Here is a 12,392-nt window from a genome sequence, read left to right as displayed (position 1 = left end):
GTTTCGAGTATTGGATTCAACCCGCGCTCATTGGAATCACTTCATGGATTTTATCACGAGTGATCATGAGACGATAATATCTTATATTCTTCAAACCTAGAGATATGAGTTGTTACTATGAGTTGGTTGTACATTGATTGCGCGAAAACGCATTGGTAACTCGATGTTATAAAATGTGCCTTTGTGTATGATTCAACAAGTAGTAGAACAAGCCATATGAGTTGAAGTTTATCCATTCCTTTTTACCTTCGGGATAAAAGCGATATTTGTGGGCCCCTCGATGATTTAATGATGACACATGTGAGTGCTTGGCCAAGCCAGGACTGATTTGATCTGTTCAATCAGTCAGTCATCATGAATCGGAAATCGAGAAACAACAAATGGACAGAGAGAATGATTTACAATCCATGTCTCAGTCCATATGATATCTAGAATGGAGGAATATATGATCCCTTATCTTATGGACAAGTCATTGACGAGATCAGAGTTCAGTTACAACGTCAGAGTTCGACAGCGGCTTAAAGAGCTACGATTTGTAGTCGGTTCTTAAAGTCATACTCAATAATAGTTTTAGACTTATCCAAGTGGGAGACTGTTGGATTAGTGTCTAAGTCCATAACTATATTTGGTATGTACTTGACCCGGTTGGCATGGTCCATTTGGGTTGCATGGCATCATGCATTTGGATAGACTAAAATGAGAGAAATAACACTTAAGGTTTGGTAATATATTATAAGTTCTAATATATTAATAAGATTATCTAATTAGTATTGATAAAGAATTAATTTGGATAGACTAAAATGAGAGAAATAACACTTAAGGTTTGGTAATATATTATAAGTTCTAATATATTAATAAGATGAGAGAAATAACACTTAAGGTTTGGTAATATATTATAAGTTCTAATAAATTAATAAGATTATTTAATTAGTATTGATCAAGAATTAATTTGGAATAAATTAAGTGATCAAAAGGAGACTAATTAAATATATGGGTTGATTGTGTAAATCATCCATACTTGTATAGTGGGCTAATGCTCCATGGATTATCAAGTTGGGCTAAAACCCATAGGATGCTTCATGGTGTTTTTGTACCCATGGATCATGGAAATGAAAGGCCATGACAATTAAGGTTTACATGGTGTAACCCTAATTGTGACACACTATATAAGCATCTTATTCTTGTCAAAATCGGCCACCATGTGAAACCATGAGAGAACTATGTGTGTATGGTGAGGGCTAGCCGAATTCATGAAGTGTATCATTTCTCTCAAGTTATTCCAAGTGTATTTTGATGTTGTGTGAACCATTTGAGGTGTCACACTTGGGGCACTCGGCTCTTAAGCATCAAGGAATCAAGCTACATAAAAAGGTATGTCTTCTAACTTGTTTTATTACCCAAGTATCAAAGATTGTATGCTAGATAGGGTAATACCTTGGAATATTCATATTTGCATGTATAATAGAGAAAACATAGATAAAAGGTATTTAGGGTTGCATGTACACTTAAGAGTGTTAGAATGCTCAAAACCCAACACCATTATCTCTGATCGAGATAGCAGGTTTACCTCAAGATTTTGGCAATCACTACAGATGGATCTTGGAACTAAGTTGGATATGAGCACAGCTTACCATCCTCAAACAGATGGGCAGAGTGAGAGAACCATTCAAACATTGGAAGATATGTTGAGAGCCTGCGTCATCGACTTCGGCATGTCGTGGGACACTCATTTTCCCTTGGTCGAATTTTCTTACAACAACAGGTACCATACCAGCATCAAGGTTGCGCCGTTTGAAGCCCTCTATGGCCGTAAGTGCAGATCCCCTCTGTGCTGGGCTGAGGTGGGTGACGCGCAGCTAGTCAAGGGTCAAGTCCCCGATAGCACTCTCACAGGCCCGTAAATCATCCGATAGACTACCGAAAAGATAATACAAATCCGAGAACGACTAAAGGCCTCAAGAGATAGACAAAAGAGCTACGCCGATAAGAGACGAAAAACCTTGGAGTTCCAGGTTGGTGACTGTGTTCTTTTGAAGGTCTCACCCTGGAAAGGCATGATACGCTTTGGAAAGCGTGGAAAGCTGAATCGGAGGTACATTGGACCATTCGAGATCCTTGCTCGGATTGGTCCCGTAGCATACAAACTCCGCCTACCCCTAGAACTTAGCAACGTACATCCTGTCTTCCACGTGTCGAACCTAAAGAAGTGTCTGTCCGATGAGACACTTGTGATACCTCTCGATGAGATCGAACTAGGAGAGAGTTTATATTTTGTGGAAGAACCTATAGAAATCATGGATCGGGAAGTCAAACGAACGAAACAAAGCCGTATCCCGATAATGAAGGTTCGCTGGAATGCCAAGCGGGGACCTGAATTCACTTAGGAGCGCGAAGATTCAATGAAACAGAAGTACCATCATCTTTTTCCGAGTCCATGATTTGTATTTAGTGTTTGAATTTCGGGACGAAATTCCCTCTAACGGGGGGATGATGTGACAACCCGAACCTTTTTCTAGTTTCCGTTAATTAATTCCCGTTAATAAAATTTTATTTTATTGGGTTCTGTCAACTTCCTTCGGTTTGGAAAATCATTTAATTATATATATTGAGTTCTATATTCGTGTCGGAACCAAAACCACATGAAATTTCGGGAATTCCTTCGAACAAGACCGAGTTCACGGTCTGACTTGGGTTCAAGGCCGTACACCCGTGTACGGCTGTACACTCGTTTACGGCCAGAGTCGGGTGGACCCCACCCACCGACCACAAAAACCCCTTTATATATCAGACCCTACCCCTCATTTACACTCTTCTGGCCGAACACCCACTCCTTCTCTCTCTAGACTTGTGACCGTACACCCCTAAAAGCACCTTTATTCTTCCGGAAAACATCGAAAAACACCATTGGGTGTCATTTCGGAGCACCTAGAACACGTTTTTCATTGATTTCAGCATCTTTGTTCTTGAGTGTACGGCCGAACACCCTTCAAATTTTCAAATCTTCATCGACCGTACACCAGTCTACGGCCGTACACCTTCAAAGGTCGTACACACTTCAAGAGGCCGTCTACGGCCGTACACCTGTTCACGGCCGTACACTCCCTTTCACGGCCGAACACACTCCCTGAGTGGTACATTAGATAGAAAACCCGCTTTCCTCGATTCAAGCAAGTCCCGGTAACATTCCTTAACCAAAATCAAGTGTTTATGTAACACTTTATCTAACGAAATCGCTAATTTAGATACATCATGTATTTAATTGTTATTAGGATTCCGTTAAGTGTCACACTACAACTCGAGGGTCTTCATTTCAGTCCGCTGATTCGACGCTTGTACACAACTAACAGTGAGTTCATACCCCTATGTTTTTATGATTTTTAATGTTTTCAGGGGGGAATACAAGCCAAACACAAATGATTTTGTGAAACAAAAACAAAAGGATTTCAACGAGTTTAAAACTTATACAATTGATACAGTTAAATGATTTCCCACGTTTTATGAAACATTTAGACATTTTATCCCTTTTGTACTATGCTGAGCATAAGGGATGTTTTCAACTTGAAAACATAATTGCATAGTTTTCAGAACAATTTACAAATCAAGAACAAAACATTTCAAGCAAACTATAGTGGGTATAGTTTGGGGATTTCAATACATAGCTTTTTACCGATTCAGATTTCATTCATGGGTAAACATATAAACTATGACCGATTTAGTTTATGATATACACTACTACAAGAGTACAACAGTTAATAATTATTTAAGTATAATTATTACCTCATACAGTATACACATGGATTTCAATACAGTAGATCACTACAAGAACTACACGTAAACTAGTTAATATAGAATTGTGAGACTCTACTTCAAAACTGTACCCTTTGGTGTACTGAATTAAATCCTATCATAGTATAACCAGAGTCTCCTGGAGGGAGAGCGTGAGATTTGTGAATAGATCTATTCGGGACTGACAATCCCACACCTGAACTGCTAGCTACAGTTAGGCAGGCATGCCTGGGGTGACAAATGTCATTTAACCGACACTTGAAGAACGTCGAAAAGGTCACTAGGTCCTATCAAGAATGGTTATACGACTCACAATAAGTATAAACTAACCATTTGTTTACGGGATTTCATTCTTCTTTAGTTTTATTTTAATTAATAGAACTACTAAACATTACTGGAGGATTCCAAGAGATATAATACATGGTTTTATTTTAAGTAATAAAACTAATATACATACTGGTGGTAGCCAGGGTTTTCAAAGAGAACGTACTATACATACTGGTGGTAGCCAGGGTTTTCAAACAGAACATACTATACATACTGGTGGTAACCAGGGTTTTCAAAGGGAACATGATATACAATGGTTTTCGTACAGAACACATACATACTATGATTAACATTAACTAGACATTCAAACTAGTATTTTACTATGCTACAACAGATTTCAGTAACGAGCATTCATAGTTAATTCTATCATTGGTTAGTTTAGGCATCAGGGCCATGTATGGAAAATATTTGATAGATTGTGGAATGTGTGGTTTCCGCCTCATTTCCTGTTCCTTGTTTGGTTGTGGGCTTATGGCAGATCCACATAGTCAACAGTCTGTTCGATATTGGTTTATACATAGCTAGCATAAACTAAGTAGTCATAGATGGAACTGATAACATCACACTTTCACTAAAGGAAATATTGGATTTTCTTGGAAACGTACGAACATTTTAACCGAGTAATCAATAGGTTTTCATTACAAAAACATCGCTTATGAACTCACCAGCTTTATGTTGATACTCTTTCAAAACTGCTTGTATTCTCAAGAAATCAGTAGACAGGTACTTCCTGGAGTTTTGAGAATATGGAGCGTATAGAGTCACGTCTTTTTCTTTTGATTATACTGTTGATGTGTAAAAGCAAGAATCAAATAGATGTAAACTCTTTTTCATGTATATTCAATGTAATGGTTGTGTTTACTATGATTACTATGATGCAACTGTTGTGATACTACACATGACGTCATCCACCCCCGAACATTTCCGTCGTTCCGGTTTGGGGGTGTGACACAGGGATAAGATAGGTGCGCTGCATAAGGCCTGGTTCAATGTTTGAAACGTAATGTCTTGCTTTCCTCCCCAACTAAAGGTTACTCCTTTCTGAGTCAGGGTGGTTAAGGGCTTAGCAATCCTGGAGAAGTTCTGGATAAATCTGCGACAGTAGCCAGCGAGACCCAAGAATTGACGAATTTCTGTGGGTGTCTTCAGTGCTGACCAATTCTCAATCGCTTTGATTTTGGAAGGGTCTACGTGTATGCCTTCCTCGCTAACCACGTGACCAAGGAAAGTTACTTTTCTAATCCAAAATTTGCACTTGGTAAACTTTGCATAAAGCTTCTCCGCCCTTAGGATTTCTAGCACTAGCCTCAAGTGCTATTTATGATCTTCCTCACTCCGAGAGTAGACAAGTATATCATCAATGAATACTATCACAAACTTGTCTAAGAAAGGGCGGCACACCCGATTCATCAGATCCATGAATATAGCGGGTGCGTTGGTTAGATCAAAGGGCATCACTACAAACTCATAGTGACCATACCGAGTCTGAAAAGCTGTCTTGGGAACATCTTTCTCATGGACTCGCAACTGGTGGTACCCTGATCTCAGGTCTATCTTTGAGAAATAGCTGGCTCCTTGGAGTTGATCGAAGAGGTCACGATTCTGGGTAAGGGGTAACGGTTTTTTATGGTAAGTTTGTTTAGTTCACGATAGTCTATGCACATCCGAAAGGATCCATCTTTCTTTTTCACGAATAGAATCGGGGCTCCCCAAGGTGAGGAACTTGGTCTGATGAATCCCTTGATGAGTAGCTCATTGAGCTGGCTGGATAACTCTTGCATTTCTGCCGGCGCTAGACGGTGTGGGGATTTAGCTACAGGAGTAGCTCCGGGAATTAAGTCGATACGAAACTCAACTTAGCGCTCGGGAGGGATTCCGAGAAGATCTTCGGGGAAAACATCAGGAAAGTTGCAGACTTCGGGGATGCTCTCGAGGTCTTTAACTTCCTGTTTCTCGTTAACGACATGGGCTAGGAATGTTAGCACTCCTTCCGTAGATATTTCTGAGCCTTGATGCATGAAATGATACGGAGGTTCGAGCTGATTTTATCGCCATATATAATAAGGGATTCGCCGGATGGCAGATTGAGTCGTATGGCTTTTTCGTAACAAGGAATGTCGGCACGATTGGGGCTCAACCAATCCATGCCAATGATAACATCGAAGCTTTTTATGGAAGTTGGCATAAGGTCAATTGGAAAAGAATGATCGTTTAAGGTAAGGGTACAGCCTATGAATATGTTGTTAGTACTCTCTTTCTTTCCGTTAGCCATCTCGACGGTGAATGTTTCGGTTAAAGGTTAGGATTTACACTTGAGTAGATGTTTAGATGCATGACTGACAAAACTTCTCTCAGCACCAGAATCGAAAAGAATGCATGCATAAGAGTTGTCGAGGAGGAACGTACCCGTAACAACTGTGGGATCAGCAACTGCCTCCTCCCGACCCATCGCTAGTACCTTCCCTGTGTTACCCCCTGTTCTTGCCTTGGGGCAATTTCTCTTGAAGTGCCCAACCTCCCCGCAGCCATAACAGGCTTGACCCACGCTTGGTCCAAAAGTTTGATTGGTCGGTTGAGCTGGTGCCTTGCAGAATCGCGATGTGTGTCCCTTTCTGCCACACTTGTTACATTGCATCTCTTTATAAACTCCCAAATGATGGAAGTTGCATTTGTTGCACAAGGGCAGGTTTCCAGCATAACGGCTGGGAGTTGTTGGAGTAGTGGGAACAGCAGCAGGAGTGGTAGCGGCATGAACTGCCACTACTTGTTGTTTCTTGGAGGGCTCCTGCGAAGACTGGCCCTTGCGCTTATTCCAGAATTTCTTCTTCCCACCACTCTCCTTTGGAAGTTCGGGAGCGGCTGTCACTTCATCAAGATCAGCCTCGTGATCTATCAGGGTCTGCGCCAGGCACTTGGCGCTGTCAAAAGTGGAAGGCTAAGCAGACAAGACATTTCCTTGAGTTGGGGGCGTTAATCCCCAAATGTATCTCTCTATTTTATTGCTTTCCGGGGTGACCATCCCCGGACAGAGAAGAGCCAGATCGCAGAATCTAGTTGTGTAAGCGACAATGTCGGAACCCTTCATCTTCAGGTTCCATAGCTCGTGCTCCAATTTCTGCATCTCGCCCCTCGGGCAGTACTCAGCAACCTTAAGCTCCCACTACAAATAAAATGACGTTTAATGGCACGTAAGAAGTGTCACTAAAAACCAAAAAAGTGCCACTAAAGATCCACTCGACAATCAACGGCACAAAAAAAAGGTGCCACTAAAGGCTTTTAGTGGCACTTTTTTATTGTGTCGCTGCAGCCCTTGTGGGTTTTAGCGGCACTTTTTTTATGGCACTAAAGCTCTTTTAGGTTTTGTGGCACTATTTTTATGCCACTATATAATTACTAAAACTAAAAAAATATGTTTTTAATGGCATTTTTTACAAAAAAAATTATATCTAAAAATTAGTTCCAATATTTTTAAAAAAAATAATGGAATATAAAATAATAATTAATATAATAAATACAAAACGCAAAATCATTATTTAAATTAAAACTTAACTTGTCTTACAACAATATTCTCTATATTTAAAACAAAAATATCTTCCAAAATGCTTAACAAGTCTAAAATATAAAAGTGTGCTAATAAATACCGAAAACATTAAACTATGAATCTAAATACTAGTTCAGGCAGAAACTAAAAAGTTGACATGAAGATGAACTTTCTATAGTTGCTCCTCTTGTTTATCCAACTTAGGAACAATTGCCTACAGATTGATCTTTGTTCACCTATCCATCGTTGTCTATTTGTTGTGCGACAATTTCACCAACAGTAAGACTTGGATCATATACAAATGATTTAATAAACCTTGCCAATGCCTCCACTTTTTCCTCATGCTAAAAAATATCCGTTTTTTTTTATAAAACTTGTTTCGGTAGGATGAATAACTGCAATGAAAGTTAAATATGTTAACAAATACACACATAATAATAAAATAAACTCCAACAAAGTAACAAATCTTTGGGGCCATTTTGTCATGTTTTTCTTACAACACAGAGACCGTTTATGTAATAAATTACTGCCACAGAGACCATTTTTGTAACAAATATTTAAGGGACAATTTATGTAACCTATCATATCAGATTTCTACAAGAAGGAAGATGGGTATATTTGTCCGAAAATTACTCAACTCACAATACCTCACAATCTAGTTCTCAAGATACGGAAAAATATAAGGAAGATGCAAACATGATCCATTTAAGTTATCGTTATAACGTTTTCACAAAATAATAGTAATGTTTTTATAACATCTCAAATAAAAATACATGTAGGTCATACAAAATTCTCTAGAATGAGAGGGGCATACTTGTCCAATAAAAGAAAATATGAAATATGTACTCATAATGGCAATGTGTATGAAAGAGAAAAAAAACCCTGATTTTATGCTATAATGCTACAGAAACCATCTAATTTCTTATTTCAAAAGTTCTTTTGATCCTAGTTGAACTTCATTAAAACATGATCAAGATAACTTTGGTAATTTTGATAGGATTTAAATATGCAAAAACTGCTGCAGTGATCATGTTTTAGCCTAAACTTCTTGTTTGTTTCTATGACTTCTTTTTTTAGAGTATTGCATTTTTTTAGAAATTAATCCAAACATAGTAGTGTACTTTCACTAATTTTAGAAATCTATCCAAACATGGTAAATATTTCAAATCATGATGCCTTTATACGAGAAAAACTAAATGTACAATGATGCTATCATTGCCTATATTTTATAAATAATGATGTATTAGAAAGAAAAGAAAGAAAGAAAGAAATAATACATGACATATTTCCTCACAAAAAACTTCACCTACAAAAAAGTGAGGAGGAGATTAGAGAGAAAAGTAAACAAAAATTGAGTTTACAAAAAAGAACATTTTAAGCTCTGATACCAGTGATGGTGTACGGAATTTGTTTATTATATTTTGTATGTTTAGAAGGAAAATAGATGCAAAAAATTGTAAAGAGAAAACTCATTAATCAATAAGTGTTTTGTAGTAGGAGTATTACTTACATAGATAGAAACTATTCAAGCCAGCCTGTGTCAATCATTGGTCTATGTGGTTGCTTTCCCTGTTGGCCTCATGCCTGTGGTACTGTTGACCATCGTCGACCTGACACTCTGTCACTTACAGGTTTCATGACTCTATTTTGTAAGAACACTCAAGTATAACAAAACAAAGATTTATTGATAAAAGAGCTCCCGAAATGGGAGTACTCCTATAATATTTTACATCTCTCCCTTCTAAGGGAGATTTTTACTCACAAGACATTGAACTGAAAATTTACAAGATAGAGAGTGTTTTTGTTGCACTCGTTATTGCGATGATCCTTTCTCTAAAACATAACTCTCAATTTATAGATATATTGAGAGGGTCTGATCCTTGCCTATTATGTCAGGCATGACGTTTTTATCCACTAAAGATTACATTATTGTGGACAGCTGGAAAGCTTTTAATAATGGAGAAAAGGCATTATTTTTTTGAGTGGAGGGGCCATTTGACACGTGAAGCATCTTTCTTTAAGATGATGAGGATTTGTCATCTTCAGAGGGGGGTCCCTCCTTTGTCTCCGAATCTTTGCAATCACAAAAGTGACAAAGATGTTCTTCGAAAAGTTGTTCTGCATGTCGGCAGAAGTGTTGGCGTGTAGCATTGGATACTTCCATGCTATTGTTCATGAATTTTTCTCCAAACTTGGAGGCTTGACGAAGATCTTCTTGGCTGGTGTTGTTGTAACTCCAGCTTGTAATTATACAATGTGAATCGGTATAATTAATCTTCTTTTTTGAACCAGAGATAATTTCAATGATTTTTTCTGATATTCTTCTTAAACCATTGACGCGGTTAGGATGAAGAATTTCTGTGAAAGGTAGATCTTTATCTTCCATTGGTTGAGATTGTTCAATCTCTCTATTGGCTTTAGAAAGACCAATTTCCAGAAAGTGGTATGGAGAAAGAGTTGATTCTTGAATCCATTCTGGGAGTGAAGAGATGCATCTGATGTAGATCGGATTATCTTTTGCTTTAAGTACTTTCTTTCGAAAGTTCTTAATGGATTCTACCATGCTGCTTGGGAAGAATTTGAGTTCTTGAAGGTTGCAGCTTGGGTAGATATTGTCGATTAGTCCAGCTTGAAAGGCTTGGTAGACTAATTTTGCATCTGCTCCTTCGAGAAAGTTGAACAGACTTTTTGTTTTCTTGTCCGTAGTGAAAAACTTTTCATAAACAAGGTCTTCTGGGCATGCAGCTCTTGCTTTCTTCCAGATTGTTCTGAAATCTTCAAAAGAGATTTCAGGATAGTTAACCATTTGTTGAACGTCAATTGGAACGTCAAACCTTTGGTCTCTGTGGGCTTCTTTGACTTTTTGAATTTTTGGTCGAAGAAGTGGTTGGTTAGTCTTGCTTGTATCGTCTTGATAAGTGGCAAGGCTTAATCTTGCAGATGTTTCATTTCTGAATTTTTTGCAAGTAACTTTATCAACTTTACAGAAGGTTTCTGTAATTCCCCAGTCAGTATGAACACCGGCATGGGGTCCTTTATAGATTACATAAAATCTTTCAGCTTCTTTGTTAAGAGCTTTTTTGTAATCTGGTGTGAACTCCTGCACAGATTTGTTAGTGGGTGACAAAGTTGTCATTTTACTGATTCCTTCAGTACAAGGATTGGGATCAACCAATAAGCTAGTTTTTCCATTAGGAAGAGGAGTAGCTGTCTCCTTTATTATGCTTTTTAGCAAAGCATCAGCTTTCAACGGATTTGTTGATTCTTTACCAGGTGCCGTTTGCACTGGAATAGCCTTTGTTTTTGAGCTTTCGCTTTCCGGTACATTGGTGACCGTTGTTACTTGTTCATACAAGTTGATTTTCTGCTCAATTGCAGATAGCTCTATGAGGAGCATTTGTTTCTTCATCCTCAAAATGTTGAGGTCTTCCATTTTTGTAAACTCAATTTTTGTTTACTTTTCTCTCTAATCTCCTCCTCACTTTTTTGTAGGTGAAGTTTTTTGTGAGGAAATATGTCATGAGGATCATATCCTTTTATAGGGCTCGAGAGGAGCAAGTGAGATCATGGATGATGTAAGGCATACCTGAAGTCACGAGTGAGGCAGTCTGCCAGTACGTTTTTGTTTCCTGCGAGATGTTCAACAGCGAAAGTATATCGTGAGAACCACTCTTGCCATCGTATTAGCCGGCCTAATTTGTTATCTCCTGCAATCTTCGTTCGGAGGAAATAAGTAAAATTTTTATTATCTGTACGAACCAGGAAATTTACTGGTGTTAAATATACAGAGAATTTTGTAATAACTCTTTTTACAGCGAGTAATTCTTTTTCATTGCTATGGTAGTTTTTCTCAGCTGCTTTGAAACTGCCAGAGGTGTACCTGCAAATTTGTTCTTCGTTTTTGGGGTTTTTAGCTTTTAAAACACCTCCCCAAAATTCATCAGAAGCATCGGTTTCAATAATTAAACTGTCTTCAATGTTTGGAAGATAAAGTTTTGGAAAATTGATTAAAACTTTCTTTATCTTTTTGATGTAGTCTGTATCAGCATTTGACCAATTCCAGATGACATCTTTTTTTAATTTTACCTGTAAAGGTTTTCTCATGGCTGCAAGTTTTTCAATATATGTTTCAGCATAAGTTAAAACACCAAGAAATCTTTGCAGTTGTTTTTTGTCTTCTAAAACATTTGGAAAGTCATGTAAATGTTCAAGAATATGCTTTTGAGGACAATGAGTACCTTCATTTATTTCTAAACCCAAAAAATTGATTTTTGTTTTGAAAAGATGAGCTTTCTTTTTTGAAAGTATTATTCCATATTTTAAAATAGTTCTGAGAACCTGTGTGACATGAACATAGTGTTCTTGTTCATTTTTGCTGAAGATCATGATGTCATCAACGTATACAGTGCAGAAACCTTCAAGGCCTCGAAGAGCGTTCTGCATGTGTCTTTGAAAAATACTAGGAGCTTGTTTAAGCCCAAAGGGTAGTACTTTCCATTGAAAGAGTCCATCAGGACATGTGAAGGCAGTGAGAAGCTGCGATTCTTCATCAAGTAGAACTTGCCAGAAACCTGACTTGCAGTCGAAGCTTGAATAAATGTTTTTTCCTCGTAGAAGAGTCAAGAGTTCGTGCATATTGGGAAGATTATGTGAGTCTCCAATAGTTGCATCATTGATTGCTTTGTAATTGACAACCATGCGCTTCTTTCCTCTTCTTTTCTCTGCTTCTTTATTGACA

This window comes from Lactuca virosa, chromosome 5 (genome assembly GCF_052849685.1).
Source record: "Lactuca virosa cultivar CGN04683 chromosome 5, Lactuca_virosa_CGN04683_v6, whole genome shotgun sequence".
Taxonomy (NCBI): Eukaryota; Viridiplantae; Streptophyta; class Magnoliopsida; order Asterales; family Asteraceae; genus Lactuca; species Lactuca virosa.
This window is presented reverse-complemented; position numbering follows the sequence as displayed.